This window comes from Otolemur garnettii, unplaced genomic scaffold (assembly GCF_000181295.1).
Source record: "Otolemur garnettii isolate 467f Iridium unplaced genomic scaffold, OtoGar3 scaffold00215, whole genome shotgun sequence".
Lineage (NCBI taxonomy): Eukaryota > Metazoa > Chordata > Mammalia > Primates > Galagidae > Otolemur > Otolemur garnettii.
This window is the reverse complement of record NW_003852610.1, coordinates 658,064-685,918: the sequence shown is the minus strand read 5'-3', so window position 1 is coordinate 685,918 and position 27,855 is coordinate 658,064. Positions and strand designations below refer to the sequence as shown.

The 27,855-nt window shown below is 40.4% G+C and overlaps 1 pseudogene; it reads left to right on the top strand.

The window, feature by feature from the left end:
• The window catches only part of LOC111722120, an 86,026-nt pseudogene that overhangs the window by 55,990 nt on the left and 2,181 nt on the right, over window positions 1–27,855 (top strand).

Sequence of the window (27,855 nt, the reverse complement as noted above, 5' to 3'; positions counted from 1 at the left end):
AATGGGAGATAACAATGGTCCTGTAACCTCCATGAGGTGTTGTGAAAGTGAAAGCACCTATTGAGGTAATGTAAATCCTCAAGTTCCATGCTGTTGAAAGTTGTTGCTATCATTATTACTGGGCATCTGGTGCCATACCTGTCCTAATAAGGGCACTTAGAAATCCTCAGCTCCCTGACACTGGGAGGTGGTGACTGGATGTCCAGTAGTGATCTAGCCTAGTGTGTGCTATAACTCTGTTCACTAACAAAATTTGACATCACTCATCAATCTAATTATGATAGCAGACTCTCATTTATGTTAGAATCACTCTAAAAACCTCACAATTTGAAAGGAGAGCCCCACAATGCCCTGTGGGAAAGCCAGCAGGCTGCTGCTGCATGCAGTTCTTAGAACAGAAGCTCTGCTCCGAGACTGGAGGGAGCTGGCCTCTGACTCCATCTGCCCATGCAGCAGATCCCTGGGCCCCATCCCTGGAACTCAATTTTGAGAATAGAGCCTTCTCTGAGAACTTGAACCTTGGATTCCATTTAACTCATCTCACTTAAGACCTTCAGATTATCTAGAAAGTGAATCTGGATTCCCACTGGTTAGGGAACTTGCTGAAGACATTGTCTTCTCTAAGATTTTGTTTTCATAAAAAATGGGTTGACATCTATGCAATAGGAACTTTATAAGAAATAAATGTGGCTTTGTAAATGAGAGCATTTAGCTTGTTTTCTACTCAGAGACAATTCACCATTAACTGACTTTTTGGTTTTTGTTTCATGCTAATATAACTGAAAACACTGAAATTCCAGTGAGTATTTATAAAACAGTCATCATGTAGAGGTAACTAGACACAGATAAATAAGAGCAGGCCAGGACTTTTATTTTTAAGTACTAAATTCCTTCACGGGTTTGAATTTTAAGATTCAGAAAATTCTTAAGTTCTCTTTGCGATAATACTCAAAATTGTTTGTGGATGTAGCAGTCATGTTTTTCTATGTTCATTTCCATCTCTTCTTGGAAGGCTGAGTGTACATTTAGTTCAAACGCCCACCACCATGGGTAAGGCAACCTTTTCCCCAGGTCTAAGTACCAGTGGCCTTAATTGGTCTAAGCCAATGATAGTGGTAATATTCACATTGCCAGTGGTTCATCTAGCTAGGAAAGTGACCGATTTCTATCTAATACAGTGGAAAGGAGACTTTTGGGGCAGGGAGCTCCCAAGAAAAGTTTTCCTATGCCTAAGAAGACTCTGGAATAGATGACCCACTTCCAGCCTTTGGACATTCCTGGTGTGAGTGTGATAAGCAGAAGGGCTGCATCTGTCTGGTTCTCAGACCTGAGAAGGAACTGGCATGGAAGTAGGACACACCATGAGCTGATGAATCCACCGGCCTAAAACTTTGTCTTGTTTCTAGACTTCTTTTTCTGAGTTTATAAATTCTTTGTTCTTTAAGTTTTCCCTTATTTGCAACTCAATGAATCTTCACTATTTCTTGTCTACATTATCAAAGATACTCAGAGATATTAAAAGCAGTGGTACGAACAACTACAAATGTGTGTTGCGGCTTCAGTAGCTTCCTGAGAGATGGGAATACCTTCTATTGCTGCACGCAGCACTAAAGCTAAGGGGATCTGCTCTCTAATACATTAAAAACATCAGAAGAGCTGGGTAGCTGGCGATAGGCTGCAAGACATTGGCATGTGTGTTCACTTGAGAAATCTTCTAGGCAGAGTATGTTTCCATCCACATCAGTGGATTTCTCCAAATCAGTAAAACTCTCAGAAAAGAATGGGAAAACAGGGTGGAGAAAGTGGTACTACCACAAATGCTTGCCTGGATCAGTTGGTACTAACCCCACTGGGTGAGTCCCCACACAAGAATTTGCCAGCTGAAGGACACCAAGGGTGCAACGTCATGCTCAATGATGGCATTTGATGAGGATTACTTTGTATGACTCATAAACTCAATTAATTATGTAATCCTATCTTTAGAATATAGCAGAGAATATGTCAGGGATGCTTTAGAATCATACCAGTGGCCAGAGGTTCAGAAGTTCAGGCAAAATTTAAAAAAAAATGTAGTTTCCTTTAATAATAAAAAAATGTAATGCCAAGATGAATTCAAGTAAACACACCAAGAAACATATATTAATATAATGAAACACCGAGGAATGTTGAGAATATAGTGATAGAGAAGAAAAACATTTGCAAGTTCTAGAGATTCAAGAGAAATTGAAGACAGTTCATGCACATAAAATATGACCCTCTTAGTCCTGCCAAGGTCGATGAGACCCAGAGCAATCAGCTTAATCTACAATTGGGTTTGTTCCTTTTTCTTATATGGGCTAGTTCCTCCCTTTCTTGTATAACTGTCACTTTTTAAAATTTCTCTACCATTTCTCTAACTTCACCTCCCTAACACGTGTCTCATACTTGTCCAGGAAGACAGATGCCACACAAGCAGAAAAATCCAGGGGCAATAGCACTGAAGTGATGAATGACCCTTGTTTTCTGGATTAGCTTGTTTTTCTGAATTCCTGCTTCTTAATTAGACCCCACCATATTTGTTTCTTCATGACTTCACTCTCAGTGCAATAGTACAAGGCAGATGCATATTAGTTAAAATCATCATTTTGTTACAAATGAATGAAACGCTCCCTTACCATTACTTGTGTTTTCATGCTTCTTTTCTTCTCAGGATCTTTTACAAGCTATCATCTCTCCAAAGGTGAATGTTGGCATGGAACAAAGTTCAATGGCAGGTTAGACAGTACGAGTATATGGTTTTGACTAAAGGTTTAAATTATACATTCAAGGTTGAAGAAGTAAAATCTAAGTTGTTTAGTGAATTAATAGCTTTAAAATTCTACTAGTAAATACAAAAGCAGGTTCAGCTCCAAATAATATATTGAAACAATAATTATAATTATTCCCTACGTAGGCAATTGATGATACCACACAACTTCCAGGAATACTGATTTTTTTAAAACATCTTATGTTGTCATAGAAACAGGAGTAGGGTAATAAGTTTTTTAGATCTTTTAATACAAAAAAAAGTAGAGTTTTAAGTTAGAAACAAATGAGCACAGTCTTTAGTTTCCAATGACCAAAATTACAAAAGAAATACTTACAAAAAAAGATAATGCCATCCTACTAGGGAGAGAATGTCATATTTTAGGCTGCGTAAATAATCTCAAAATAATGCATTTATTTCATTTACTTTCATTTACCATTTTATGAAAAGAAAACCATTTTTTCCTGAAAACTTTCCATGCTGTGATTTTTCTCTTTCTCCAGGGGTCACTTATTTACATTTTGGAAAAATCTTGGGAACATCTGTTCAAGGAGTTGGCTTTTAGAGAGAAGCATAAAGTGGAGGAAGCAAAATATAATACACACATGACTACAATTTCTACTCCTAACTTCAGATCACTAATTAATAAGGAAAAATGGCAGAATGTATCCACAAATTTCAGCAGAGAAGATAATTATGGAAAATAATTGAGCCTAAATGAGGAAGTATTTGAATTAGATAGTGAGTTCTTCTCCAAATTCATTATATTCTTTATAAATCGCTCACTAGAAACATGTGCTGAATGGCCTGTCTTTTTCCCATTTCCTTAGTTAGAGACAGCATATTCATTCCCTGAGAATAAATACTGAGAGACATCTGTATAGTCTCAATTTAATTTTAAGCCATGTAATTACAGTAATACCTTAAATTTTATAGCTTTAGTCCTCCAAGGACTCAAAGTTCATTCCCACGTATCAGCACACCAACTCCTAGGAGTGCCTTGTCCAAAAGATCTGGCACTATATTGGAGAGATGATGGCACCATCCACTTAAGAACCTGGTGCAACCTCAGAAATGAAGCCCCATGTCTCACCTCCTTCCTGGGTTCTGCATTCACTGGGTTCCACTCAACTCCTGTGTCTTTATAGAACCTTCTAGAACCAAAAGACTTAAGGAGAATTAGTGGATGGTGATCTACTGACCTTCTACAGAGGTCACTTGCATTTTTGTCTTTGAACTGAGGAAGGAAAGAATAAACTATTCCTCTACCGCTTTAAACAAGAGGTCACCGTCAGGCCAATTAAGATTGCTCAATCCTAGTGCTGCTTTACAGCCTTCATTTCCTGAAAACTCTGAGTTTGTTTTTCTCGATAACTTTCAACAGATCTGAATATGAAGTATAAGCTCCAAATGATGTATACACTCACGATGGTAATCAACTATACATTTCCCATAGAGTGTGTTAACCCGTTGCTGTGAAAAGCTTTGTGAGCTGCTGATAGAAACATTTTCCTAAGAATGCTGGACATGTGCAAAAGAAAGAACCTCAGGCAGGACACAGAGGAGTAACTGTCCAGACAGGGAGAGATCTCACAGTTCTAGGACCTGACACAGTTGTACAGGGGCCTTTGCACCAGGCTGCCACTGTGTTTGAGGGATCACACACCATGTTACAGGAGCTTACAGAATGGAAGACTGACCCAGAGTGCAAGGGTCAGGAAGGGCCTGACTGAAGCAGCTTCCCAGCCGAGGTATGATGGACTGACTAGTCATTTGGGAAGGACTGGAGGTGGCCACACTGGCGGGTCAGCACATCTCCCTACAGTGACCAAAACTCCTGGCTGCAAGACCAGTCATCTATTTCTAAGATGACATGCAGGCAGGTCCTGTCCGATGCCTCCCTTCCTGCCAGCTGCTTATCCCAGTTTTTCTATAAGAGACATTACTTCCCTGCCCTGATGCAAGGGGTTTTTCTCTGCACCAAAAACTGACTTGGTCTCAAAAGCACAGTGTTTACACAACCAGTGTAATTTCATTTCATTGGTGATTTTTGGCCCTGGGGTTATATTTCTTATATACCCAATGTTTTGAAAGTGACATTTTAAACCTAACTTAGCCCATTTCTTCCAAAGCTACATTTATATAGTAGGAGGCTTAACAGACAATCCAAGCAGAAATGCCTGCAACTTCACTGCCAGTGCTACAAAAATGTGAATTGTTTTTTCTGCACATGAGGATTTAGTGTTATTGCAGGGTTTTAGATTTTTATGAGCACTTAAAATTTTGGATCTGATTGGGATCTGGGCTTAACATTAAGTCACTTCAAATTATTAAACTAGCCTTCTTCTAGCAAAAATAAAAAGATTATCAAATCAGATCTATGAAGTACATGGGCCTGGAGGAAGAGTATGCATTTAGATATCTTAAGAATCATGAAATTACCTTGGAAAACCAAGAAAACATATCTAAGTGTATTCAGAATAATCTGGCTGGATCAAACAGTACTCACAAGGTCACACAAGTCAGTGGAAAGAAGGACGGCCATTCTATCCCATTTTTATCCTATTACCTGGAAGAACTAGTGGTTCAGAAGCCATGAAGCTCAGACCAGATGCTTCAGCCCGAGAGGTTTGTGCTGAACAAGCTAAGAGTAGCTTTCTGATCTTGTGACAGGTGCAGACACACGCATTTGACAGGTACAGGAACCTACATTTGTTTTTCCCAGTAGGTCTTCTGATTTAGAGGTTAACAATGACAATGGTTACATGCAGGTCTCCGTAGTGACCCTACACCTGACTTTTAGTGTCCACACAGTCCAGGGCCCACGTGAATTGAGCCTGGGTCTCTGTGTATTTACACATTATTATCTCTATGTGTTTAAATAAAGGTATTATTCTCAGCTTCTCCATAGCATGAAAAGGCACATATTAAGGAATTTAAAAATCCTTTTTTAATACAATTTTAATTTTTCTGGATATCAAGAAATCTGAAGTTCTGTTGATTAATAAATTATAGATGACAAAAATTTATAGAAAGAAAATGTAGTTTTGTAAGCCATTACCTTGTTTTAACACTGAGATTTAAGAATTTGTTTTCTTTTTTACTGTTATCCATTCATTCTTCTACCATTCAGTGCCCCATGACACACTCTATCTTCCTCACATCAGAAGAATTCTAGCTCCTCTGAGGGAGCAACCAATGCCAGGCTCCCTCCTTCCAAATCATAATTCTATTTTCACACTCAAAGCCTCTGTTTGATCTAGGTTAACATTTACAAAATAAAATAAATATAATATAATATAATTTCTAAACATTAATAAAATATATATATCGTCTAAATATTAATATAATATATTTTAATATAATATAACTTCTGAACATTTAAGAACAAAAAGAAGCACCTCACTTAAAAATAGGCACAAGTGACAACCTGCATCTTCAGGTCTAGACATCAGGGAGCTGAGACCCCCCAGAACTCTCCTGGGTGAGGAAATGGGGATGAACTCAGCGTGGGTCTTGAGGTAAAAGCTCCAACTCCTTCCAGGGTAAGGGAGGAGTATGAAAAAGGAGAGACACTCAGTGGGTCTCTTTCATGTGGGGATTTGGTATACTTGAAAGATTTTCTAAAAACTTTTAAAGATAAAGGGCATGTGAATCCAGCAACCCTGCTACTTTAACAATTTTGATATATAGTTTTTTATAGATAGTATAGTTTTTATACCTGCTTAAAGGGATGCAGGTTAAATTACAAGATTAGATCAATCAGAATTTCAAAGCACCATAGGCAGTTAGCCAGGAAAAGTTAATTAACTTGTTTTTCATTTCTTCACTTTCACTATTTACAGACCTATAAAACATGCAGGTAGGAGGCTCATTGCTGGAAAATTAATTCTGTGGCTCTGAAAAAGACCAAGAGATGCTAATTTTGCACAGTATATCACTGTCCAAGGTACAAATTACTTTTCTCATGGTGCAGATGACTGTGATTAATATTCAGTATCAAGCAAAAGATTAGAAAACCGAGTAATTACTAACATCCGTGAGCAGAAAACATGCTGTTTGTGCACACACCCAGTAAGAACAGTATGTGTTGGGGGTTGGGGGTACCAGCTCCCCAAACCCAGTTGATCTGGTTCAATTACTCAGGTGAGCTAAAAAGTTCAACTGAGGCAAGGCAATAACTGAAAATAAAATAAATGGAAACTGAAAATAAAACTGGAGTGGCACAGACAGTGTGGATATAAAAGCAAAAGTAACCTACACAAGTTTCAGGGTAATAGATTTTATTTAGGAAAAACAAAGAGAAAGTTTGGAAATGGGTTGCACTTCCAATAAGAGTTGAAGTCCCTCTCATGAAGAAGAGAAGGCAAGAGAGACAGAGACCCAACAGTCCCCAACAGTATAAATATTCTCTGTTTGAAATTGGCTGCAAGTTTCTGATTGGCCTCTCCAAGCCTCTAGGCAGTATTGCCCTTTCCTATTGGTCGTTGATGGTCTCTTTCTATTGGTCATTGCCTCCTTAGGTTACTTCTTATCCTTAATCTTAAGGGCCTTCCAGACTTGTGGGATCATCAGGCCAGGTTTTCCTTCTAACCTCCTTGAAGCCTTTCTTAGAGTCCCTTCTCAGTGTGGCTCTAATGAAGTTAAGAAGACAAAGAGGCTACCAACTCAGGAAAAAAATAAATTACACAGAAGTGTTCTCTGCAATGAATACTTCCCAAAGATATAATGGGTGGGATGGGCAAAGACATGCAAACAAGGGACAGTGTTTAATGGAACTCCCAAATTATGACACCTCTGAGAAGGTTACCTACCTTAAGTAAGTGCATTAATAATTTAGCAATCATAAACACTATAATTAAACAATTTTTAAGAAAACAAAAGCATAACAATAACTATATTGTACATTTATATTAATTTTGTGTGACTTCAGTCCTGATCCCTTTCACAAACTCCAACTGGTCTGTGCCTTCTGGTCCCAACCACTTAATGAGAAGTGGATACCCCTACATGTTATCTAATCTTTCCATATTCATCACATTGAATAACAATTATGGTTCATGCATTTTTCTTCAATATTGGGCTCTTATTATTTTTTGTCTTAAGGCCTTAATATCCAGCATTAAAGTTGCAGATTTAAAAAAAAAAAATTTAAACCAGACCAAAGTTGGAATTAGAAATTCAAGGAGCAATTCAAGTTGTCTCAAGAATTCAGTGAATTCAAAGTCAAAATCACCAAAGATTTTGACACATTGAGGCAAGAACTTGCAACCCTCAAAGATCAGAAAAATACAGTAGAATCTCTCAATAACAGAATGGAGCAGACAGAAGAAAGGGTATATAACATTGAAGACAAAGTTTTTGAACACCCCCAAACACTCAAAGAGGAAGAGAAGTAGAGAGCAAAAATGGATCATTCCCTGAGAAAATTGGGGGGCCACTCCAAAAGAGCAAATATTCACCTTATAGCAATCCCTGAAGGAGAAGAGGATGTTCCAAAAGGCACAGATACTCTACTCCAAGAGATAATTGAGGAGAACTTCCCAAGCATGGCAAGAGATACTGAAATTCAGATAGCACACAGTTATAGAACCCCAGCACCACTTAATCCAAATAAAGCATCTCCTAGACACATTGTAATTTACTCCACCAAAGTTAATATGAAGGAGAAAATCCAGCAAGCAGCCAGACATAAGATAATCATAACCTAAAAGGGGAAGAACATTAGAATGAATGCAGATCTCTCTGCTGAGATTTTTCAAGCCAGATGAGTATGGTCATCCACTTTTAATCTCTTAAAACAAAACAACTTTCAGGCAGGATCTTGTATTGAACTAAACTGAGTTTCATTTATGGATCAGGCAGAAGAAAGGATATATAACATTGAAGACAAAGCTTTTGAACACACATCTTATCCTTAATATTAAAGGCCCTCCAGAGAAGTTAAATACTTTAATGACATACACACATTGAAGAAACTTGCCATAACTAAACCAGCTCTTCTGGATATTCTCAGACCCATCCTCCATAATGACCAGCACAATGCTCTACCACCAAAATAAACTCACTCTGAAATTCCTGGTCAAAACCCAACTTCCACAGTGGTGAAAGGATTAAAAATGTCCACTGGAATTTCAAAAAACTTGACACCAAATGAACTACCAGGCTTATCAATACTCTCAATTAATGTGAATGGTTTAAAGTTTCCTCTTAAGAGGCACAGGATGGCTGACTGGATACAGAAACTCAGGCCAGATATCTGCTGCATTCAAGAATCTCATCTTACCTTAAAGGATAAATATAGACTCGGGGTGAAGGGATGGACATCTGTAATCCAGGCAAATGGAAATCAGAAAATAGTAGGGGTGGCAATCTTATTTGCAGATACATTAGGCTTTAAACCAACAGAAGTAAGGAAAGATAAGGGTGGTCACTTCATATTTGTTAAGGGAAACACTCACACAATGAGATTTCAATTATTAACATTTATGCATCCAACCAGACTGCTCCTCAATTTATAAGGGCAACCCTAACAGACATGAACAATTTAATATCTTCCAGCACCATAATAGTTGGAGATTTTAACACCCCTTTGGGAATGTTGATAGATCCTCCAATAAGAAACTAAGCAAAGAAATTTTGGACTTAAATTTCACCATGTGACAATTGAATTTAACAAACATCTAAAGAACATTTCATCCTAACAAAACTGAATACACATTCTTCTCATCAGCCCAAGCAACATCCTCAAAAATTGACCACATCTTAGGTCACAAGTTTAACCTCAGCAACTTTAAAAGGACAGAAATTATTCCTTGTATTTTCTTGCACCATCACGGAATAAAAGTTGAACTCACCAGTAGTAGGAATCTGCATACTCATACAAAGACATGGAAACTAACCTTATGCTGAATGATAGCTGGGTCATAGATGAGATTAAAAAGGAAATTGCCAAATTTTTGGAACAAAACAATAATGAAGACATGAATTATCAGAACCTGTGGGACACTGCAAAGGCAGTCCTAAGAGGGAAATTTATAGCATTGCAAGCCTTCCTCAAGAGAACAGAAGGAGAGGAAGTCAATAACTTATTGGGACATCTCAAGCAACTGGAAAAAGAAGAACATCCCAACCCAAACCCAGCAGAAGAAAAGAGATAACTAAAATTAGAGCAGATTTAAATGAAATCAAAAACAAAAAAAAATTATTCAAAAGATCAATGAATCAAAAAGTTGGGTTTTTGAAAAATCCAACAAAATTGATAAACCTGTAGCCAAACTAACCAAAAATAGAAAATTAAAATCCTTAATATCATCAGTCAGAAATGACAAAGGTGAAATAACAACAGACACCTCAGAAATTCAAAGACTCTTTAATGAATACTGCAAAAAACTCTATTCTCATAAATACAAAAGTCTGAAAGAAATTCACCAGTACTTGGAAGACGCCACCTTCCTAGACTTAGCTTGAAAGAATTGGAAATGCTGAACAGACCTATATCAAGTACAAATAGCATCAACTATACAAAATCTCCCAAGAAAGAAGAGTTCAGGACCAGATGGTATCACATCAGAATTCTGCCAAACCTTTAAAGAGGAACTAGTACCTCTATTACTTAACCTTTTCCAAAACATCGAAAAAGAAGGAATAGTTCCCAACACATTCTATGAAGCAAATATCACCCTGATCCCCAAACCAAGAAAAGACTTAACAAGAAAAGAAAATTATAGACCAATATCCTTAATAAATATAGATGCAAAACTGTTCAATAAGATCCTAGCAAACAAAATCTAGCAACATAACAAACAAATTATACACCATGACCAAGTGGGTTTTATCCCAGGGTCTCAAAGTTGGTTCAATATACATAAATCTATGAATATAATACATCACATAAACAAAATAAAAAACAAAGACTAGGCGGCATCTGTGGCTCAGTGAGTAGGGCGCCAGCCCCATGTACCAAGAGTGGCAGGTTCTAACCCAGTCCCGGGCAGACTGCAACAACAAAAAAAATAGCCAGGCATTGTGGCAGGCATTTGTAGTCCCAGCTACTCGGGAGGCTGAGGCAAGAGAATTACTTAAGTCCAAGAGCTGGAGGTTGCTGTGAGCTATGATGCCACAGCACTCTACCAAGGGTGACAAAGTGAGACTCTGTCTCTAAAAAAAAAGAAAAGAAAATACCATATGATTCTCTCAACAGATGCAAGAAAAGCTTTTGACAATATCCAGCATCCTTTCATGATCAAAACACTTAAAGAAAATTGGTATAGAAGGGACTTTTCTTAAACTGATAGAGGCCATCTACAGCAAACCCACAGCCAATTTTGTATTGAATGATGTAAAATTGAAAACATTTCCACTCATATCAGGAACCAGGAAAGGTTGCCCATTGTCTCCACTGCTTTTTAACATTGTAATGGAAGTCTTAGCCATCACAATCAGGGAAGAGAAGGAGATCAAGGGTATCCAAATCAGGTCAGAGGAGATGAAACTTTCACTCTTCACAGATGATATGATTTTATACCTGGAAAACCCTAGGGATGCAAGTACAAAACTCTTAGAAGTGATCACTGAATACAGTAGTATCTCAGGATACAAAATCAATACTCACAAATCACTAGCTTTTATATATACCAATAACAGTCAAGCTGAAAAAATAGTCAAAGCCTCTATTCCTTTATAGTATTGCCAAAGAAAATGAAATATTTGGGAATTTACCCAACAAAGGACAAGAAAGATCTCTATAAAGAGAATTATGAAACTCTGGGAAAAGAAATAGCTGAAGATGGAATGGAACAAATGGAAAAACATACCATGCTCATGGCTGGGAAGAATCAACATTGTTAAAGTGTCCACATTACCCAAACCAATATACAAATTTAATGCAATCCCTATCAAAGCACCACTGTCATACTTTAAAGATCTGGAAAAAATAGTACTTCATTTTATATGGAATCAGAAAAAAACATCCAATAGCTAAGACATCACTCAAAAACAAATCAGGAGGAATCACACTACAAGAGTTCAATCTGTAACATAAATCTATAGTGATCAAAACAGTATGGTACTGGCACAAAAATAGAGAGGGAGATGTATGGAATAGAATTGAGAACCAAGAGATGAACCTAGACACTTACGGTCATTTGATCTTTGATAAGCTTATCAAAATATAAATTGGGGGAAAGATTTCCTTTTGAATAAATGGTGCTGGGAGAACTGACTGGTGACTTTTAGAAGACTGAAACTGGACCCACACCTTTCACCATTAACAAAAATTGACTCTCACTGGATAAAAGATTTAAACTTAAGACATGAAACTATAAAGATTCTTGGAGAGAGTGCAGGGGAAACACTTAAAGAAATTAACCTGGGAGAATATTTTATGAGGAGGACCCCAGGGCAATTGAAGCAATATCAAAAATATATTACTAGGATTTGATCAAACTAAAAAGCTTCTGCATAGCCAGGAACACAATAAGTAAAGCAATCAGACAGCCTTTAGAATGGGAGAGGATATTTTCAGGTTATGCTTCTGACAAAGGTTTGATAACCAGAATCCACAGAGAACTCAAATGTATTAGCAAGAAAAGAACAAGTAATTCCATTTCATTGTGAGCAAGGAATTTGAACAGAAACTTCTCTGAAGAAGATAGGCGCATGGCCTACAGACACATGAAAAAATGCTCATCATCTTTAATCATCAGAGAAATGCAAATCAAAACCATTTAGAGATATCATCTAACTCCAGTAAGAGTAGCTCACATAAAAAAATCCGGAAACCACATATATTGGCATGGATGTGGAGAAAGGGAACACTTCTGCACTGCTGGTAGGAATGCAAGGTAAAATATCCCTTTTGGAAAGAAGTATGGAGAATACTCAGAGATCTAAAAGTATATCTGCTGTTGGATCCTGCAATTCCTCTACTAGGAGTATATCCAAAAGGCAAAAAATCACTTTATAACAAAGATATTTGCCCCAGATTGTTCATTGCAGCTCAATTCACAATAGCCAAGTCATGAAAGCAGCCCAAGTGCCTATTAACCCATGAATAGATTAATAAATTGTGGTATATGTACACCAGGGAATATTATGCAGCCTTAAAAACAGATGGAGACTTTACCTCTTTTATGTTTATGTGGATGGAGCTGGAACATATCCTACTTAGTAAAGTATCCCAAGAATGGAGGAAAAAGTATCCAGTGTTCTCAGTACTATTATGAAACCAATTTACAATCACTCACACTTTCACATGAAGAATAGATCACAACTATGGCCCAGGATGAAGGGGGCATGGGAGGGGATGGAGGAGATCAGGGGAAGGGAGGATGAATGGTGGGATCACACCTATGGTGAATATTGCAAGGGTACATGTCAGATCTATTAAATATAGAGTATAAATGTCTTAACACAATAACTAAGTAAATGAGGTGACGGATATTTTAACCAGTATGATGTAGGCATTCCAAATTGTATATGAAATCAGCACATTTTACCCCATAAATGCATTAATGTATACATGATCTACCTGTTTATGATTTAATGAAAAAAGATAAAAATATATTTTAAAGTAATTACTTTGTTGTCAGGCTTGCTCTCAATTATTAAAAATGTGGGAAACACAAAATTTTTTTCACGGCACTTCTCAAGCTCAAATTGCTTCAGATCACACACATTAGTCATTTCAGTGTGTCTATTTTAAACCTGACCAAAGTTGTTGTCAGAAAAGGGAATTGAAGGGAAATATTTACCACAACCATTTCCTAGTTCATTGTTATTTGCCAAGGGCTGCCTTCTGGCCACCAGCCATTTGACGATTACAGAGAGATCAACAAACAGTGCATTATCTTTGTTCCTGCCCTGGGCAAGGAGCCCTTCCAGCCCTGGCAGGGGAGAGGCTGCATGGTGGGAAGTATTAGACTCTATTTCTGTAGACAACAACACCAATGGAAGGAAATGAGCCAGGCAGATTAGCTTCCCTTCCCAGCCAACAGGTACTTGGCGATTTTCCAAGTTTTATGGTATTTGTAAGAAATGTGTATTTTTACATTTTTACTAATGTAACAACAATTATATCTTCAAACTACTAAATAGTTATGATCTCTTATGTGACCCTAATGTAAAAAACTAATATTTGTTCTTTTGGAGAAAATATTTAAACCAAAAACTATCTTAAAATTCTAGTACTAGAACAAACTTCAGCAAGACCTCAGCAAAGACAAACTATTGCAGACTTTTTGTTTTTAATTTCCAAAGTTAAAAAAAATCCACAATATTTGTTAAACAATTTGTTTCAATTTTTGTTCAGCTCTTCTCTTTCTTATTACCTGTTTTCTGTGAAATTATTCATTATTTTGTCATTCATATATGTGAAAACAAATTTATTATTTTCTTTATTTTATTTGTTTTGTTTAGGTTAAAATAGCTACAATCAGCTCAACTTATGCCCATTTCCAGTTTGGAAGTTCTTACAATATTCTTTCATAATTTTCTTCAGTTTTTACATGTGAACCATGAAGATTAATACAGGAATTCTATTCCAGGGAAGGCCTGACAATGTTACACAGACATCTTCCATGTGGAGAAATGTAAGTATTTAGTTACAAAAAGGTGCACTTGAGGGAAATACAATTTCAATTCTTATAATATCTCAAGGTCAATGGTGATTTAAAATTGCATTCCTTAAATAACAAACCTTATTAAGCTCCTACTATTTGCCAAGCTCCATTTTGGGTAAAGAGATTAATAACACATAGTCTCTACTGAGAAAAGGCCCAGTTTTCTCAACTAAAAATGAGAAAATAAATGTAAAGTCTCACTACCTCTCTCAAAAAGTTCTAAATAAATGACAGCTATTATGAGATATTACCCAATGTTCATGGTATAATATAGAATATTTTAGCAATATTCAATCCTTAACCTTATCATTAATTCAGAGAAGCAGTTTAAATTCTATATCTAAAAACTAAAGCATTTATTTTATAATTTTATGTGGTAGAGACTGGATTTTTTTTTTTTTTTTTTTTTTTTAGCAATTTTACTGAACCTACCAAGCTTCTACCCTTTTGAAGGTCTGGGTTCAAGGAAACTAAATTAAGTTTGGGACAGGATAAAAGAAATATGATTCTGTCTTAGTTTTTTGTGTGTTGCTATAAAGGGATACCTAAGGCTGACTGGGATGGTGGCTCATGCCTGTAATCCTAGCACATTAGGAGGCCAAGGAGGGTGGATTGCTTGAGCTCAGGAGTTTGAGACCAGCCTGAGGAAGAACAAGATCCCATCTTGACTTAAAAAAATAGAAAAACTAGCCAGGCCTTGGGGCGGGTGCCTATAGTCCCAACTACTCAGGAGGCCAAGGCAGGAGGGATCTCCAAGGGTTTGAGGTTGTTATGAGCTAGGCTGATGCTACAGCACTCTACCCAGGGAACAGAGTGAAGCTCTTTCTCAAAGTAACAGAGAGACAAAGAAAAGAGGCTCTGTGGCTGTATAGGAAGCATGAGGGGGCAGCTGCTTCTGGGGAGGGACTCAGGCTGTTCCACTCATGCGGTAGGGGAGTCAGCTGTGCGGAGATCACAGGGCAAGGAAAGAAGCAGAGGACAGAGGGGCCAGGCTCTTCTCTGCAACCAGCTTTGGGGGAACTTACAAAGTGAGGACTCACTGGTCATATCCCTGCAGGGAGGGCAGCAGTCAATTCATGAGGGACCCACTCCCATGACCTGAACACCTCTCTTAAAGCCCCCACCTCCAACATTGGGGATCAAATTTCAACAGGAGATTTGGAAAGGGCAAACATATGAACTATAGCAGGTCCCCTGCAAGGTGTCTGTCCGAGAGTGCAGACAATGTCAGTGCCAGATAGCCAAGGAGAGCTGCTACTCCTTGCAGGGTGTACCCAGCTTCCTCAGGGCATGAGCACCCGAACCCAGGCTGCCAGCTCCAACTGCCATCCACACACATTGCCCATGTCAATGAGAGGGATGACAAAGTTACTGTCACGTGAGGGATGCAGGATCACAGCCAGTCAGGAACACATGTCCAGTGACAGAGAGATGTGTGTGCAGTTGTATTCCATAGATGTGAAAGCAGCCTGGACAGACCGGTGAGTACCTGGAAGTTCCCTGTTGGGTGGAGAGACAGGTATACAGTCACTTCAAGAGATGTGCACAAAACCAGCGACACCCTTGTTGTACTCACTCCTGCCTGCCATTACCCGATCAGCCCAGGCAGCAGGGTCTCACACCAGGCACTTCATGAGGGTTCAGGATGGGCAATGCATACTTTCCTAGAGCAACAGTTTATTACAGAATTTAGGGTGGTTTTCTATGCAAGTAAAACACTGAGATGCTACAGAGTATAATCAGAATTATGGCCAACTTAAAGGAATAAATTGTCAAGACTATACTTTCAGGGCTCGTTCTCTGTAGTACATTAAAGGGAAACACTGTAGGATGTGGGTGCCCTTGAGCCCCTTTGAGCCCCCTCTGTCTGTGTGAGAGATGGGCTGCCTACACTGCAGGCATTCCCCACTCTGTTCTGTCAAGTCTCAAGGTCAACTTCAGGCAGCTGTACTTAAGCCAGAGGATGCATACCTCCAGCAGACATAATCCTAACTAGGATGAAATCATTACTCATGACCATGCACAGATGTGCAACTACTGAAATTTTATCCAGTGATAAGCTGACAGCCATATCCCCAAATCGGTTGTTTACTATGAAAAAGAAAGCAATAAAAAACTGTATTATGTGGATCTTCCGCACCACTGATGGCCGGCCATGCTGGGCTGTCTAGGAGTAAAGCCTGTGGTAGAAAAGAAACAAGAAGCAACTGACATAAAGTTCTGTGGTTTAATTAGCATCTTCAATAAAAGAAACAAAAATCTGTTCAGGAATCATGTGATGACTATGTTCATCTTTTGCCTCATAAAAGAAAACATATTATGTTCTGTGACTGCTGAATCCACTGTGTTTAATATGGGAAGAAATTATTGGCTGTTATGAAAGACTTAAACTTTAAATAATAGATTTCAAATGTCTCTTGAAGAAAAATTAATTAAGAGTGAGAAACAAGTTCCTCAAGCAATGATTAATTATAAAACAAATGTAGTAAGAGTATTTCGTATGTGTGTCCTCTAAGTCAATGAGGTTTGCTCAAAATTTGCACACAATTAAGTGTCTTTGTACACAAGGACTACAACATTGCAGGAGAAAGCCTCAGGTGAATTGTGAGGACCTGAGACCCAAGCCCTGCCTGGGCCTCTTTCTTCATCTCCCTACTGTTCTCTCTCGGAAGAGTGAAATTGTTTTTATGTATCTCGCTGCCTATGGGTCCTTAAAAATAATGATAAGGAAAGATGAAGGTAAGAGAGAAGACAGAAAAGGAAGTTTCTGGAACAGGGGAGGGGCAAGCACAGAGGAAAGAGTGGAAGAGCCAACAGGATGTGATGCTGTGAACACCGTGGATTCTCATCTTCAAACAAAGCTAGAACACAGCGAAGCAGCAGCCCAGCCCAGATTGCTGAGCTTGGTGCCTTCCATTTTCTTTTAAAATATTCTGATTAGTCTATTTTGCCCCATGCCAGAGGGACTTTGAATCTTACTCCTGATTTACTTTGAATTTAGCCTGGTTTATGTGGCCCCCAGCCCTGCCATGCCATTGGGAGAAAGGTATGTCTGTAAGCAAAACAACCTCTGCATTCCTGAGTCTATATTTCTAGTATCTCACCTGACGCCAAACCAGCCAGGAGCAAGCCTGAAAACACAAGCTGTTCTCTGTGTAACTTGTGCAATGTGGATTTTTTATTTCTTACTTTTTTTAATGCTATGGGCTCAGCTAAGATTGAGATTTTTAACAACAATTATCTCTCTACCTTAAGGATTTGAGTCAATTTACTGAACATCACAAATGGAATAAATAGCCAGAGCTGTTGCTAGCGATCTTCCCTTTGATGAAGACTGATTTTGTCCATGCAGACATGCCGGGTGACTCTGAGAGTGACATTCACTTAGGATCACATACGATTCTATGAGAACAGAAGAAAGATGCTTGGCTAAAGTTTCAGGCTGGCACTTGAGTGCTTACAACGGCAAATGAATGCATGAAGGGCTCTGAGCACAACAAATTTCTTGGTCCATTTTCTAGGCTGGTTTATGCTTCCTGAAGTATTATCTTACAATTTTTTTTCCTTAATAATTCAGGATACCTCTGGGGACACAGCACATGTCAGTCTGTTATGAAAGGAAAAGACATTTGTAGCTGCTACAGGAATTTAACAGATGCCACAATAATGTCAAAAGAGCAGGAACAGCTGGACCTAGAGGCTGAGAGATCGCAGCGTAAAGATCACCTCCTACCTCCACCCAGGAAGGGTGGGGTGCAGCATCTTGTGGTGCATGCACACACACAAGACCACCACCTCTCACGCAGCCTGGCCACTTACCAGAGACTATGCACACAGTTGGTGCTCAATTTTGTCTTTGGTTTTAGGCTGGTGCTCAGCAAAGACAGCATTTGTTGATTCAAATTCCCACAAGCTGCTATCATAAAACAAAGGAGAGGGGCAAGTTTTCTCTTCACAAATTCTTGTGTTAACCAAGATTGTTTGCAGATTAATTCTGGAACTCTCTACCTCTATCTTACTTATCTGTATGTAACTCTGTGCCAAACTTGCTAATCAATAAAGAGCAGTGCTTCCCCAGAGCTGTCTCCTGGGCAGCAGCCATGAGGAGATCTCCCTGGAAATAGTCAGTGGACCCTATGAAACTGGCTGTGTAACATGTTTGGCTCTCAGATATTGGTGCTGTGATTTTAATTGAATTTTCCCAACCCTATTGCTTACCCAGTGTTATCTGGCCCTTGGTGGTTGTGGTCACAGGAGCCACTTATAAGAACTGGGGTGGTATCTTACATAGACCAAGCTCCGCACTCCCAAAGGGTCAGTGAAATCAGTGGATACTTCTCATCTGGCTCCCCTGTAATAAAAAGAAAAAAGGCCTTATCTAGCCTCATGTGCTGTGCGCTTACCTCTCTCCTCCCCCAGTGGGTGCCAGGACCAGAGTGGTGGAGATGCATGCAGAGCTGCATAGGGACAGGGGAAGGGGATCTACAGGAGGGCAGGAGGCAAGCTTTGTTCCCAGGCAGGTCCTAGGATGCCAAGTTGTAGCCTGGAATTTTTACAGATGAGTTTTAAGCCCCTGACACTGAGAGTTTACAATGGAAATGCTGCCAAATCTTTAACTGTGGTGACGCCACTGTAATATTTATAAGTACCTTACACTCTTTCCAAACACATGTGCTCATTACTGATGCCTCACTTCTGGGGGAAACTCCATATAAACACAGCAGACTGGCCTGCTTACGCTTCCCCACAATAACTCCATCTCCTCCTTCTCTATCTGCCAAGGAGAGCCTGCCCCACCCCCCCCCACCCCCAGCTGTACAGGCTGCAGTTCCCTGCCGTACACAGACTTCCTTTCCTACTTCTCCCTGTTGGAGTGAGTCAATCTGCACAATCTTTCCTATTTTCTTGTAATTACCACTTTCGATTATATACCTGAGAGGGGACGGTCTGGTGGGTTGGAGACAACCCGTGAATCCACTGGGTCTGACAGATTCTGGCCATTGGGCAGGCTCTAAGTCAACAGAGGATGGGGCCACACATCAGTAAAAGGCCACTCAGAGTGCTACCAGATTATCTGGTCCAACATAAGTAGCATTCCAGGGAAACTGATTGCTTAATTGTGATGAGGAATGACAAGGATTTCCTAACTTTTCAGTGCAAACCTCACAGCAATCATAGGTCTGGACACAAGGCCATGCTGAGTTGGGAGTCACATACCGTGGCCCTCAGGTAAGAAGGAGACAAACAAAAGGAAAGGGGCCTTCCTTCTCAGCCCGATCACAGAAGCCAACTCCCTGTCCCAATCTAGACTGCCAGATGTGTACCTCCATAGGGTGGAATGCAGAGCCGTACTCTGGGACCCAGACTGTAGACACTGCTATTTTAAATATATGCCCTCCTGTGGTCTTATGGCCTCAGCCATAAATGAAATCAGGAGTAGGGAGTGAAGATTTGTAAAAAATTTCTTTGCTAAATTCTGAGATCACAGAAAAGAAGAAAGTGAGGGCTGCGCCCCCGATCCCCTGGCCTGCGACTGACTTGCTCAGGCACCCCAGGGTACAGTCAGCATATGGTCAGGGCTGGCTGAGCAGCACAGCCACACATGCTCACACTGCACAGGGCCATGTGCTAACACCATGACATAGAGCATGACTGCAGCCCACACCCACCAGCCACAGGTTGCTGGGATTTCAGAAGAGAAACCCCAATGTTGAGGGTGCCTTGTGACAAGACAAGGGGGACATGGGATATATAAAGTGCACGCTAATTAACCAACACAGCAGACATTCCTCTAGAGCCAGGCACCCAGGCAAGTGATGTGCTGTGCACTGAGGTGGAATGGCTCTGCACAAGTGCCATCACTCCAGGGCATGGGAGACAACTGCCAGCACTTTACCCAGCTAAGCCTCTGATGGGAAGGAAGTTAGTGATGGGAGCTAAGAACTCATCATCTGAAGTGGAGAGACTGCTATACATCTAGTGTCTGTGCCACTGTGTCCTTGCAGTGAAGCAGCAGGCTCTGGGTGCCAGCCAGCAAGAAGCTGCCACCACAGGTGAGCTCCCATCACTCATAGATTGTAAACAGTGCTGGTCACTCATCAGTGACACCTGTGTGTGGACACTGAATAAGAACAATGCAGCCAGCGGCCTCCAGGGATGATCAGACTATTGCTGTCAACAGCTCAGTAGTGTTTTTAGTGTTAAATAGAGGGACGTAGCTGGGCTGCATTTTAGCATCAGGCTGTAGAGACAGGTGACTGTGCAATCTCACATTCAGTCATTACTCACAGAGCTGCATGCTCTACCCATCCCTCTGTCCATCTTGGGCAGCAGCTCCTTTGCTCCTCCAAATCTCTGGCATTGTCAATATCATGACCTAATTTGTCTGTTAATGTCTATACGATCACTGCATGAAAGTGCCCCACCACATGAAAGTGCCCCTAATGAGAGAAAAATGTGTCCTCAGCATTGCAAAGAAAAGCCTATAATACAGTGATTTGATTCCGAGGCTTCCACAGAGCATGTAACATGAAGAGAACACTTATAAATACGTCTGGTCATGAGGAAAGATCACATCAAAAGAAACATGTGGAAGGAACATCAATTTATTTTCTTTTCTTTCTTTTTTTTTTTTTTGGTAGAGACAGTCTCACTTTATCACCCTCAGTAGAGTGCTGTAGTGTCACAGCTCACAGCCACCTCTGGCTCCTGGGCTTAGGTGATTCTCTTGCCTCAGCATCCCGAGTAGCTGGAACTACAGGCACCCACTACAACACCTGGCTATTTTTTTTGTTGCAATTCTGCTGGGGCCGGGTTTGAACCCACCACCCTTGTTATATGGGGCCGGCGCCCTACCCATTGAGCAACAGGCGCTGCCCCCAATTTATTTTCTTTATTCGTTCTTGGAGAAGACAGAAGTGTAACAGAACTAGGGCAATCACTCATCTTTCAGGAAAATGATGAGACCTCCTGGTTGAGGTCTGACCCCAGATTTCAAGTTGAGGAAGGCTCTGAGTCCCCAGACAGTCACACTTGCTGTAGCCTGTCGGGGAGGTGTCTGTGCAGGGCCTAGCGATGGCTGTGGTAGCTGTGTTTGCATACTCAACTCTCACACCTGCCCTGGGATGGGGCTGTCCCACAGTCCCTGCAAAGTCTAATTTAAGCCCCACATTTTACAACTGGTCTATATTTGAATAGTTGATTTCAGATAACCCTTGAAAACAGGAAGCAAATGCTATAATTTTAAATAACTATTTGGCAATCAACCCATAAAGAATAAAAATCCCAGCTTTTTAAGTGTAGGGAAAAAATACCTCAGAAATTTAATGTGAACACTTGTATTTTTTTTCCTGTAGTTTGTCAGCATTTACTATGGCAGACAGAGGGGGAAGAGTCAAGACTTAAAGTTGCTTAAGCAAATTAAATAACTGAAGTACTCCATAGTCCCTCTTCTCAAGAGAAAGGTGACAGCCTGAGAAATCACTTTATTCCAATTGTAAAAAGTTTTCAAGGAAGAAAAATGGTCATTTTGCAAAGGCAGAATCTAAAGCTAATATAATCATCATGTTGGACATGAAAGAAACAAAAATAAAAGAGAGAAAGTTATTCTCTTTCCCACAACAGTACTACCATCTGTTCAGGGAGGTGATGGGTGCAGAGGCTGGACGTTAAGGCCCCAGGGAGGTACCTTCAGTGGCAGACAGGAGCACCCATTCTAGGCAGGAGCACCCCTACAGGGCCAGCCTGCTCAGCAGTGCAGACCAGCACAGACCCTCAGACGAGGCCAGAGAGAGCAGCCCCTGAAGACATCCTGTTCATTTCAAATTTTCTGATATTAAACTCAAACATAGTATATAAACTCTGTTTATACCTGAGCCAAACAAATAAATGGGCAGCCATCTGACGCCCCACCCCACCCCTCCCGCAGAGCTGCTGGGAATCTCCCTGACATACCTGTGAATTTCTCCTCATGCTTGTACCATAAATGCCACCTGTGTGACCTCTCCTGGCACAAAAGACTGGGCTCCAGAAACTGCTGGTGAGTCCCTGTGACCTCCACTGCCCCTGTGCACTAAGGAGCATGGTGGAAAGCAGGAGCACTGGCCCCCAGGAAGAGTACCACTCTTATATTGTTGCTTCTGTGACCTGCTCACCTGAAATCTCACTTTAGGGAATGACATCCAGTCTGCTGTGGGGAACTTACAGGATCCTGGTCTGGAGAAGGAGGTGCCCCAGACACAGCTGAAGTATGAACCCCCAGCCTGCAGCTATGATGGAATGAGCACACACTGAGAGGTCTCCACCATGGAGCTTTATTGAGACACCCACCCCTACCTGAGTCCAGTGGCAGGCCCCCATTTCCCTGTCCCCCATCAGATCCCAGCCTCTGGGAGACTCACAGAAATTGAGACAAACTTCACAGAAGATGCCTTTTCCTTCCTGCAAAGAGAGAAAGAATTACCCCAAGGATGGAAGGGAGATACAGGAGTGAGCTTGCCCCAGTCCCTCTCACCAGTGCTCAGACCCTCCTGCCAGCGTGGAGCTGAGGCTCGTCCATGCCATCCACGCTGTCCATGCAGGGGGAAAACATAGCCCAAAACAACTCTCTTAAACAAACAAACACTTCAGCACTTGAACTTTGTGCCACCATTAATCACATTCAAAGTTGTCTTTAAGAGCCTTCAAGGAGGCAAAGGTGGAAGGGAAGGAAAGAAAATAAACCTCAGGGCCTGGTCAGCTCTGCAAGAAGCAGGGAAGATGGAAACTCCCCCCACCTCACCTCTGGGCCAGACAGAATCCTGGAAGCTGTGACACACACCCAAGGTGTGTGGGAACCAGAAATCAAGCTGGGAGTTAGGAAAAACTCCAAACATCCTCTGAGTTTCAGCATGAAGCCCTAGATGGGTGCTGATGGCATCTCTTCTCAAGTGTATTTATGCCTATTGTTAAGAAAAGAAAAAAATTGAGAAGCACAAATACAAGTTGAGCAAAGGCACATCCCAAAGAGACATGAACACGAACTTTGCAGTTGCAAGAGCGAGGATGGGTAACCAGCTCCCACCCCGCCAGTGCTTATCACCACACTTGACCTGGAGCCATGACACTGTCACCTCCCATGGCTAGGAGAAAAGTGAGGAGCCCACTGAAACTTCTTCAGCTTTTTATCTGCTGTCTGTAATGGTTTCCTCTCCATTTTTCAAAACTCCAGACACCCTTCAGATCCTAAATAACCCCATCGTCATTTTCACATTTACAAATAAAACTCATATTCTGTTCCAAAGAAATCTAAGTAAGTACAAGGTCACCCAGTTCCCCAGGCCATCTCCAGTGTCACAGAGATGAGCAGCCCTCCTGCAGGGGCCAAGCTGGACATCACAATGTGTCTTTTGTATATCCCACTCACAACACCAATGTTCCTGGTATGTAGCAGTTAGTGAAACAATAGGATGTTCTCTTTTTGCCTTTTGCTGTTTTCATTGTTAGAAAAACTACTGATTGCTTTCTGGCTGAAAACTGTCTTGCTGGGTGTGAACAAGCACAATTCAAGTGGTGTCAGCTAGCTGGGCCTCTATACGTTTGACGAAGTAGTAAGATCTGCACACTGAGATTCACTCCTGGCTTGTAGATATCCACACCTTAATCAAACATGCATCCCCAGCTCAAACCCTTTCCAGCATCTGACCCACTGTTAGGCAAGAGAACAAGAAAATAGCCATTTAAATAAAGGTCTCTTTACCCTGATAAAGACTTTGATCCTTATCCCCAATAACAAAATCAGCCTTAGAAATCGGGTTTATAGTTTGCTGACTTAATATTCTCTTCCTCAAGAGAAAAGGTTGACTGCAAGTCATCATCCTGATAGATCTTGCTCCAAAGTGCTGTCCTTCAGTGTGTTGGAAGTCCTGAGAATACTATAAGCTGCCACCATAATGGAGAAATAAACAAAAGTTAGCTGAACAATTAGTAGAATAAGGTCTGTTGTTGCAGATACATCAGAGAGCCAGTAACGGCGCTCCCGCTGACTGCAGTGAGCACCAGCACTTCGGTTGACTGCTATGCACCACCACAAAGCATTAATGGCTTTAATAGGGAAAAATGTCATAATGGTCTAATATTATTTTTAATTACTTTCTATAATGTTCCAATATAAATGAAACCACATTGAAATCCTAAATTATCTTTATACCAGCCAAGAACAGGAGCTCAGAGGTGTCAGGGCACATCCACATGAGCTTATCAAAAAACAGGATATGGGAAAAACAAGGGACATTCTCAGTCCCCCAGAGAACTTCATTGTGTTTTCTAATGTGCTTTTGAGGTGACTGAAATGTAAACCTAAGGGGCCTCTGCTGCTGGGGTATTGTACAGATACCCCGAGGAGCCATGGGATTTAAGTTACTTTGAGCCTTTGAGATTAAATAAAGTGTGTTCTTTCTGATGTCGTTTCCACAGCAGTTAACAGCAACTACTCTGCAGATAATGTTCCGTGAGTAAAAACCTGGCACTGAGAAACGCTTTCAGTGTTGCAGGTGGAAAGATTCAGCTGTCAGATGTAGCTAAGATTTAAGATGAAGATTAAGCAATTGGTCATATATTGCAAAGGGAAAGAAAAAAAAGGCTGAACATTAATGTAAGGGGAAAAATGGGAATGGGATGTATTTTGAGTGAATGACTATGTCTTTGCTTACTAGATCACCCCACACCACTTTTCCTAAGTGTGCATTAAAAAGTTAGCTACAAGTATACACCAGATATAATCATTTTGTAGCTGAAAAAAAAAAAAAAACTTCTTGAAACTGGACTTGTTAAACTCTCTAGACAATCATTCATTTAAGTTTAATTTCAGTAAATACCGTTACAGTATTTACTGAATAGTAAATCCGATAACTGGATAACTAGACTCCAGGTTCTAAGCCATCCATCTAAATATGAGGAAACTTATAGACGTCATAAGGTGAAGTACAATATTACATATTTGTGGTACAGTTTCCAATTATAACGTAAGTAATTCAGCCTCAAACATTCCTTTTCCTTCTGTAATTTAAAAAAATAGTTGTGAACCAAATTAGACAAGAAAGTTACTGCCATACACTAAATTGTGATTTATGAAAAGGGAATTAAGTGGACCCATGCTATAGGCAGACTACAGGGAATCACTGACTCTGCTGTAATTGTATAGGAAACCGTCTATGTGTTATAAGGGCACATGTGAGAATTGTTCTGCAAAAAAAGGACTATTCCTTCCTTATACTATATAAGGGTTATTTAGCCTTAAAAAGGAGCAACCCTTTTAATGTAACCCATTCAGCACTTAATGTTTTTATTATCTATTCACTTATTTATTATTCAACTAATATTTACTGAGTGGCTATATAAAATGTATTCCCTGTCTTTAGGCTTCTTCTGGGCTAATTTGGAAGTGGAAGGAAACACGATGAAAGAAGTTCAATTTGCTGAGCAAATCTCACACCTGGATGTCAGGGAAGGGCTACTGAGCAGTATTTGATTCTCTCAACCTATTACTTTCTACCTTTAATGAGCCTCAGGATGGTTCCTGAGTCCTTTTGACACAACTGGTCTGCCCAGGAGATGTTAAGTGTGTTCTTGGTCTCTTCAATGACAAGAATATTAAATAAGAATATTCTTTTTTTTTTTTTTTTTTTTGAGACAGAGCCTCAAGCTGTCCTCCTAGGTAGAGTACTATGGCATCACAGCTCACAGCAACCTCCAACTCCTGGGCTCAAGTGAGTCTCCTGTCTCCGCCTCCCAAGTAGGTGGGACCACAGGCGCCTGCCACAATGCCAGGCTATTTTTTTTTTCTTTTTTTTTTTTTGGTTGCAGCCATCATTGTTGTATGGCGGGGCTTGGCTGAATTCAAACCCGCCACCCTAGGTGTATGTGGCTGATGCCTCAGGCACTTGAGCCACAGGCACCGAGCCAATAAAAATATTCTTAAATGACAAGACATCTTGGTCTCCTTGCATATATACCTCCTGTCTCAGGCCTAGAATTTGCTGATTCACAGGGGAGTTCTAGTCTACTTACTGCCAATGTTCTTTAGAGACCACAGTCCAGATACTAGGGGTTAAAAACTAAATATTCTTTAAATGATAAAAGGAGACTCGAACTTTGTATGTGAGTGGTTTCGTCTCCAAAATCATGTGGTTAAAATGAAAGTAAAGATGGAGCTATGGGAGCCAGCATGAAGGAGCAGGAAGGAGGTGGATGGATCGAGGTCCACCAGCTTCAGACCTCTCTCTACCTCTCTGTGTCCAAAGGGAGATATCATTGCCTCCTTAGGACGGTGCTTGAGATTAAATTCATGTCATCAAAGCACCTGGAATTTCACATGTGACTACATACGCTGTATTTCGTTAAATTTCTTTTAGACCATAAATTGTGGGACACCCCTTGGCTTCCATAGCCTCCCATTGCATTAGAAAGGCAAAGCCATGCCTGGCCCCATCCCACCCCTTTTGCTTGCCCAGCACCATCCATCCCACACTCTAGCTTCCTGCTTGTGGTCTGGGGTCCAGCCTCACCAGGCGGCTCCCAGCACCTTGCTCCAGACCTCTGCACAGGCTGTCCCTCTCTGCAAAGGCATTATTCTTGGAGTCCATTCTTCTCCTTACTTAGATTTCATTTAAAATAACACTTTCCAGCAAAGCAAAGAAAATGCTTGTTTTTACTCTCTCAGGATATGAACTTTTTAACCCATAATATAGGAGGGTTGTTGTAACTATAGTTATCAGTTAATTTCTTTCCAGGTTCATTCAAATATAATACTCTGAAGTTCCTGTTTTGAACTTAAAGATTAAAAAGCCAAACTTCAAGTAAGCACTCCTTAGGAAGTACCAAGCATCTGAGGGTTCTGAAGCCCTTCCAGTAAATACTACCAACTGTATCAATACAATATCATTTTAGCATGGTAGTGGAAATCTCAGAAACAAAGATTATTTCTTTATTGTTAAGCAATGATGAAAGCAGTTAAACAGTGTTTTTATATAGACTGATCTGAAAGCTTCTCTGACATGGTCATAAATATACAGGCTCTGGAATTGTGCATCAGAGGGAGAAATACTGATTCCCCTGCTCATAACCTGTAGATCCAGGAAAAATGTATTTAGCTTGTCTGTACATCAGTTTTCTCTGCTAAAAATTGGGTACCATGAAAATCCTTATTTTATAAAAATTGTTGTAAGGTTCAAAGGAAACAATGAAGGCAAAGTAATCAGAACATTGTCCATGATTTATTTCTACTCCCAAGCAAGATGGGATAATCAGCTGATTTGCACTCCTAAATGAAAAAGCAAACCTCTACTCAAGTTAAAAGAAAGATTTTAAGATGCTAGTTTCAGACAACAAAGAACATTAGTCCCTGAGACACAGAAAACAAGCCAGGGAGCCCCTGAGACCCTGAGCTGACGGCCGTGAGCGAGCTCCTGGCCA